The following is an 8,378-nucleotide window of genomic DNA, read 5'->3' on the forward strand; positions in this document are numbered from 1 at the left end:
TAAAAAAAATCTTGCTAGATTGAGCACTTCAGAGGATGAAAAAAATGAGTCCTGTTTTCCCCTGCTGATTACTCTCTGGTCAGTCCAGCACAGATGCTGCATGACCTGAGCATTACTCTAGTTTTTTTTCTGTTTTTATTTCAGGTTTTCAGTGTCTGCAGGTTTTCATTTGCTAAAACAAATTGAATGATTTGATAAAATAATAATTATTTAAATAGTGAAAACAATAGAAGAGACATAGCAAAGAAACATACAGACTAGATTAAAAATAATATTAATATAAAGGAAGAAATTGGAAGTGCCCTGACAAATAAGTGGCTTCAGGCAATTTGATACCGAGAATAATGTTCCATTTACAAAATATTCAGGGTCCCGTCATCGGTAAGTTCGGAGTTCGAGGCCCGGTGTTTGGTGATTGACAGGCCCTGGGTTAGTGCCGAGGATTGGAATCAGATGTCTGGAAGTAAAAGCTTGTGGGCTGGAGCCCCAGGTCTGTGAATCCACTGGGTTAGTCTTTTTACGTTGTATATCAATGATTTGGATTGTGGAATATATGGCTTTATGACTAAGTTTGCTGATGATACAAAGATGGTTGGAGGGGCCGGTAGTGCTGAGGAAACAGAGAGTCTGCAGAGAGACTTGGATAGATTGGGAGAATGGGCAAAGAAGTGGCAAATGAAATACAATGTTGGAAAGTGTATGGTCATGCACTTTGGTAGAAGAAATAAACGGGCAGACTATTATTTAAATGGGGAGAGAATTCAAAGTTCTGAGATGCAACGGGGCTTGGGAGTCCTCGTGCAGGATACCCTTAAGGTTAACCTCCAGGTTGAGTCGGTGGTGAAGAAGGCGAATGCAATGTTGGCATTCATTTCTAGAGGAATAGAGTATAGGAGCAGGGATGTGATGTTGAGGCTCTATAAGGCACTGGTAAGACCTCACTTGGAATACTGTGTGCGATTTTGTGCTCCTTATTTAAGAAAGGATGTGCTGACATTGGAGAGGGTTCAGAGAAGATTCACTAGAATGATTCTGGGAATGAGAGGGTTAACATATGAGGAACGTTTGACTGCTCTTGGACTGTACTCCTTGGAGTTTAGAAGAATAAGGGAGTGGGACTCCCATGGTGGGGGAGTCTGGTACGAGAGGACATGACTTGAGGATTGCAGGGCGCCCATTCAGAACAGAGATGCGAAGAAATTTTTTTAGCCAGAGCGTGGTGAATCTATGGAATTTGTTGTTATGGGCGGCAGTGGAGGCCAAGTCATTGGGTGTATTTAAGGCAGAGATTGATAGGTATCTGAGTAGTCAGGGCATCAAAGGTTCTGATGAGAAGGTGGGGGAGTGGGACTAAATGGGAGAATGGATCAGCTCATGATAAAATGGCGGAGCAGACTTGATGGGCCAAATGGCCAACTTCTGCTCCTTTGTCTTATGGTCTTATGGCTCAATACCTGCTTGTCCAAGTCCGAATCTGAGGCCTCTGGAGGCTGGAGGTTGAAGAAACCTGTGGATGGGTGGCAGGGAGGAACGGGGGCTTGTTTTGCTGTTTTTTTGTTGATCGTTGTGTTCAGTGTTGTTCTGCCGAGCATTGTGGGCATGCTATGTTGGCACCGGAATGTCTGTTAACACAAACGGCACATTTTGCTGTATGCTTCGATGTACACATGACAAATAAACTTGAAAAGCAAACACGAGATGCTGGAAATTCAAGCAACACACAGAAAATGCTGGTGGAACGCAGCAGGCCAGGCAGCATCTATAGGAAGAAGCACTGTCGATGTTTCGGGCCGAGACCCTTCGTCAGGACACAAATAAACTTGAATCTTGAATCTTGAGTTTCGGCCGTGTGAGATGGAACAATAAAATATTAAAGCCAAAATTAGGAAATTGACTATGACTACAAAGCTGGTTAAGGACATGATTTCATTTCAGGCTAGCTGCAGTGTCGGGAAAATAAAACATGAAAACATGCTATAGAGGAATTCTAATTTTGCATTGATGCGAAGAAGTGCTGACATCTTTCTAATAAAAAAGTTATTGCCCCGTAACAATAACTGTTTCTCTCTTCACAAATGCTGTCCGAACTGTGGAGTACTTTCAACCACAGCGGTCTGATTTTCCATCAAATGATCGAAAATGTCAATGCTTTGCATTTTCACCTGCGATGTAAGATAGTTCTTCCATTTGTCACTGTAACTGTTCAGGCAGCTCCATGCTCCATAATCTGTGAAATAGGAAGGTAGAGGAGAGAGAAATATTAAGCTTTTAAATATCAGACAGGAAGCATTTGGTGCATGCTTATTTCGTAAGTGAACTTAATGCAATTATTATTTATACTGAAACAATATGTCAACTCCTCAGCTGATATCTTTTACCCATAAAACATCCCCTAAATGAAATGTAGTTCGTTCTTTTTTTAAAATTATATAATAAATGGTGTGTACAACAAGGAGGTGTTTTAAACGATATTGTATAATAGAATTTACCCTTCTGAGATGTTCTGTTTAAATATTTATCCACGAAACAGATGAACTCTTTATTAATCCTACGATCACATTAATTACAGCTGCACTCTGAGCAACAGAGGTAAACTGTAACATAGAACAGACCTTCAGCTTCAATGCTCACTAAACACTGAGAATATTCCCAAAGTTCCTGCATTCTAACATTGTGCGCTCTGAATACTAATAGCGAACTGATTAGTTTCAAGTTAAGACCTTGAAATAACTGCATTGCCTCTAATCCCACCAATGATGATCTTCACTGAATACATAATATTTGTTATTAGTTGTAGTTGCACATCTCTCACTAGATAGACAAAATATGGAATTAAGTCATTACTGGAGGATTAACCCTTGAAGCACTCTATTCCATACAAAACCCTTCCTCCCCATATAGACAAGTATAATACAACTTTCGGAAAATACAGTGAACGCCAGTTAATTGGGACACTATAGGACCAATACATTTTGGGCCAATTAAGCGGCTGCCCTGATTAGCCGAAGTTTCATGAGAATAGTTCAAAAAGTATAAAAGAGACAAACTTCTGTTTAACTGAGTAATAAATTATGTATTTAAATGAAATACAGAGCAAATTAGGATGCTATCAATGCCACTACAATACTGTAAAACTGTGTTTTAGTTCCTAATATTTACCATTGGAGGAATTGATCCAGTGTACACTGGAGAGCATTCTAACTCGCTGCATTGCCATCTGGTATGGGTGGTATGGGGGGGGGGGGTGGCGGGGAACGCTGCTACTACACAGGATTGAAATAAGCTGCAGGAAGTTGTGAACTCAGTCAGCTCTCCTGGGCACGAGCCTCCATAGTATCCAGGACATCTTCAAGGAGTGATGTCTCAAAAGGGCGGAATCCATCATTAAGGACCCCTATCACCTAGGAAATGCCATCAGGAAGGAGGTACAGGAGCCTGAAGGCACACACTCAATAATTCAGGAACAGAATCCTTCCTCCCCCCGCCATCCAATTTCTGAATGAACTTTGAACCCATGAACACTACCTCTGTGCTTAATTTTTTTGGCACTACTTACTTAATGTAGCTATTTAATATATACTGTAATACTTACTGTAATTCAGTTTTATTCTCTCTATTATTATATATTGCATTGTACTGCTGCTGCAAAGACAACAAATTTCATGACATATGCCGGTGATATTAAACCTGATTCTGATTCTGAAATAAGCAGTTGCCCCAATTAATTGATGGCCCAGTTAACTGGAATCCACTGTGTATGAACAAGTAAACACAGAAAATACAGGACAACGTTGATTTTGTTTTTAACACTGGATAATAATATCCTGGAACAAAAGATGTTGCTGAGCTTTAGAAATAACTACTGTGCAGCCATGGTACTTGGATTTAAAACTGTCATGTCAGTAAGGGACAATGAACTGTTCTGACAGTTATTCATGCTTGAGGTTATTTTATTTTGGAAAGTCAGCTGTCTGCAGTAAAAAAAAATGGTCCCAGCTTGTGCATTAATTGAAGCTAAATTTCCCATCATTGTAGTTCATGACAATTGCGATGCAGCATGAGTACTGAAAAGTCAGAATTTTGTTTCAGTTTATGATTTTAGAACCTTCCTTTACTTCAACAAGTACAGATATATCACATTATTTTACTCTAACTGATTGGGTTGATGGAATGAGTACTAGTGAGAGAGATCAAATTGCATTTGTTACCAAGAATTCAAAGATTCTGAATGTTTCTGTTACATCGGAGCCAGATTTGAACACTTCCAACCATTCACAAACAAGAGAAAATCTGAAGATGCTGGAATTTAAACTTCCTTGCAGACACGCAGATTTGCTGTTTCACTCATGGGAGGTCCCATAGCCTCTAGGTCAGGGGTTCCCAACCAGTTTTTTATGCCATGGATCCTTACCATTAACCAAGAGGTCCATTGACCCCAGGTTGTGAACCCTGCTCTACATGGAACCTTAGAAGTGTGAGAACAAGAAACAATGATTGAGAAACTTGATCACACAGCACTGACACATTTCAGATTGGAAGCTCATTTCAGCACATCTGGGAGACCTGCAGGTAAGTGAGGAGATTATATCCCCTCCCCAATTTCCCTTGCTCTAGACTGTGCCCACAACATGCCTGTTCCCTGAAACTGCACCTTGAATATTTTCCCCATCACTCCATGTTGCTGTTGCTGACTCGAAGTGCAAAGTTCAAAGTAAATTTATTATTTAATTAAATACTATATATGTCACCTTGCGGTTCATTTTCTTGCAGGTATTTACAGGAAAATAAAGGGATACAATAGAATTTATGAAAACTGTTCATAACAAAGACTGACAAACAACTAATGTGAAAAAGAAGCAAATATTAAAAGTAAGTGAATAAATAATACTACCAATATGAGTTGTAGAATCCACTCTCACCCAGTCAAAAAAATGCATATTTGAATATGTAAAAATCACACCCAGAAAGTGAAATAGATCGAAACAAAGGTAGTAGACAAAGGGATCAGAAGAAAATACAAAAAAGAGCTGGCATTTTTACAAAATCTCCAGCAATAATTATATTCTGAATGAGATGTTACACACGGAAGTGCTACATTTCAAAACCAGAGAGGATGTTTGGTAGTAATGGAGCTATAATGTTTTTAAGATGTTAAAAATCCACAGACTGCAGTGCACAAGTATTAGTCTTTTCTGGTGAGCTTTAGTGTGTTTCTTTCATGGAAGTAGAGCCAACCTTATGTTATATGTACTTCAGTGCCAAGATCTTGTTTCAGTGTATCTGGTAGACCAACGGGACAACTGAGCACCAATTCTTTTGACTATTACCGCAACTTGTATTCTTCTGTTTGGCTATATAACCTTCCAGTCATAATATCCAACTTAACTATCCTCAGGTAAACCCTCGTTGATTTCTCTTTCTCCATAGACCCAGCTGCTGTTGGACGAACCACATCGTCGTACAGAAGCAACGTAAGACACTTGATCGAGTGGTGCCGCAACAGCAACCTTTTGCTCATTGTCAGTAAAGCCTGAAGAGCTGATTGTTGACTTCAGGAAAGGGAAGGAGAGTAAACATGTGTTGATCTACATTGGTGCATCAGCTGTTCATTCCATGTAATGCCACTGTGATTCAGAGCTTCACCAAACACAGACATGTGTCAGGGCAGGAAGTCTTTATAAACCCTTGTAAGTCCTCAGTTAGAGAATTGTGTCAGCAGCTTTAAATTCCTGAGTGTTAACATATTAGATGACCTTTTTTTAGAACAACACATTGACATAATCACAAGAAAGATGCACCAGTGTTTTTACTTTCTTCGAAGGTTAAGGAGATTTGGCTTGTCATTAAACACTTAAACATATACAGATGTACTGTTGAAAGTATGCTGAATTGTTGTATCATGGTCTGATATGACATTTTGATTGGAAGGAACATGAGAAACTGCAGAGAACAGTGGGCGCAGCCCAAAACATGATGGGCATATCCCTCCCCACCACAGACAGACAGACATACTTTATTGATCCCGAGGGAAATTGGGTTTCGTTACAGCCGCACCAACCAAGAATAGTGAAGAAATATAGCAATATAAAACCATAAATAATTAAATAATAATAAGTTAATCATGCCAAGTGGAAATAAGTCCAGGACCAGCCTATTGGCTCAGGGTGTCTGACACTCCGAGGGAGGAGTTGTAAAGTTTAATGGCCACAGGCAGGAATGACTTCCTATGACGCTCAGTGTTGCATCTCGGTGGAATGAGTCTCTGGCTGAATGTAGTCCTGTGCCTAACCAGTACATTATGGTGTGGATGGGAGACATTGTCCAAGATGGCATGCAACTTGGACAGCATCCTCAACTTGCAACTTGGCATGGGGTTGGTTGGTTATTTGTCCATTGCAAATTGTGCAGGTGTCCAGGTAGGTGGCAAAGTTAACAGGAAATGAGTATCCCGATGACTCACTGCTTGAAACTGTGAATGACCATCCTGGTGGAACTACAAGCTAAGAAGAAATGGCAACAAGTAGCAAGAAGGAAAGAGATTTGATATAGAGAGCAAAGAGAAATACAGCTATAGAGGGTGAAGCTAAAAGTCCTAAGCTGTATAAAAACAGACAGACATACTTTATTGATCCCGAGGGAAAGTGGGTTTTGTTACAGTTGCACCAACCAAAAATAGTGTAGAAATATAGCAATATAAAACCATAAATAATTAAATAATAGGTAAATTATGCCAAGTGGAAATAAGTCCAAGACCAGCCTATTGGCTCAGGGTGTCTGACACTCCGAGGGAGGAGTTGTAAAGTTTGATGGCCACAGGCAGGAATGACTTCCTATGACGCTCAGTGTTATATCTCGGTGGAATGAGTCTCTGGCTGAATATACTCCTGTGCCTAACCAGTACATTATGGAGTGGATGGGAGTCATTGTCCAAGATGGCATGCAACTTGGACAGCATCCTCTTTTCAGACACCACCATCAGAGAGTCCAGTTCCACCCCTACAACATCACTGGCCTTACGAATGAGTTTGTTGATCCTGTTGGTGTCTGCTACCCTCAGCCTGCTGCCCCAGCACACAACAGCAAACATGATAGCACTGGCCACCACAGACTCATAGAACATCCTCAGCATCATCCGACAGATGTTAAAGGACCTCAGTCTCCTCAGGAAATAGAGACGGCTCTGACCCTTCTTGTAGACAGCCTCAGTGTTCTTTGACCAGTCCAGTTTATTGTCCATTCGTATCCCCAGGTATTTGTAATCCTCCACCATGTCCACACTGACCCCTTGGATGGAAACAGGTGTATCTATATGCAGCATTGCCTCAAGAAGGTAACGTGTTACAAGTGTTCTGAAAGATCTTTGACACCCATGCCATGCTATCTTCTAGAAGTTACTGCTGAGTCACGATTTGTTGTTTTGCAGCAGCAGTACAGTGCAAAGACATAATATTACAAAAATTACTGAAAGTGATAAATCGTGCTATAAATTACAAAATTAGGTACATAAAAGGAATGGGGTACAGTAGTGCTCAAGGGTTCAGAAACCCCATGGTGGAAGGGAAGGAGCTGCTTCTCAGTCTTTGAATGTGGGTTTTAATGCTCTTGTACTTATTTCCTGATACTGCAGCAAGTAAAGTTTTTCGTTGCACCTGTACAGACGTGTATCTGTGCATGTGACAATAAAGTCCACTTTGACTTTATAACTTTCTATTTCAAATTTTGTTCACATTTTTTGTCTCCAAATGCTGTTTGTAAAATTCAGTGGCTCCCTGGGTAATGGATGACCTGATTTAGGGAAGTACGACTTTACACAAATTTTCCCATACATTTTTAGAAGTTTTTTCAAGCTAGTGATAGTAATCAGAACAAAATGATATTTCATATTCCATTACTGGTAGTTGAAATATGGATAGTGTTCAAGTAAATATTCAATGAAATGTAATTATGATAGCAGGTGTCTATAGCTCAAATAAGGTGAGTAACTCTTAAAAATAAACAGATATTTCTGACCTATGGAAAAATCAGTATATAGACAGTTCTTAGAAACAGAACCTTTAGAACAGAAATGAGGAGGAATTTCTTTAGCCAGAGTGTGGTGAGTCTGTGGAATTCATTGCCACAGACGCCTGAGGAGGCTAAGTTGTTGAGTATATTTAAAACAGAGGTTGATAGTTCTTGGTTAGCCAGGGTGTCAAAGGTTATGGGATGAAAATAGGGGATTAGGGTTAGACAGGGATAATAAATCAGTCATGGTGTAATGGTGGAGCAGACTCGATGGGCCAAATGGCTAATTCTACTCCTATGTCTTATGGTAACTCTGCTATTGCCTGTAATTGTTACCTTGGCAACGGTGTTCTGTACACTGTATTATTCATTCC

The sequence above is a fragment of the Hemitrygon akajei genome, chromosome 26 (assembly GCF_048418815.1).
Source record: "Hemitrygon akajei chromosome 26, sHemAka1.3, whole genome shotgun sequence".
Taxonomy (NCBI): domain Eukaryota; kingdom Metazoa; phylum Chordata; class Chondrichthyes; order Myliobatiformes; family Dasyatidae; genus Hemitrygon; species Hemitrygon akajei.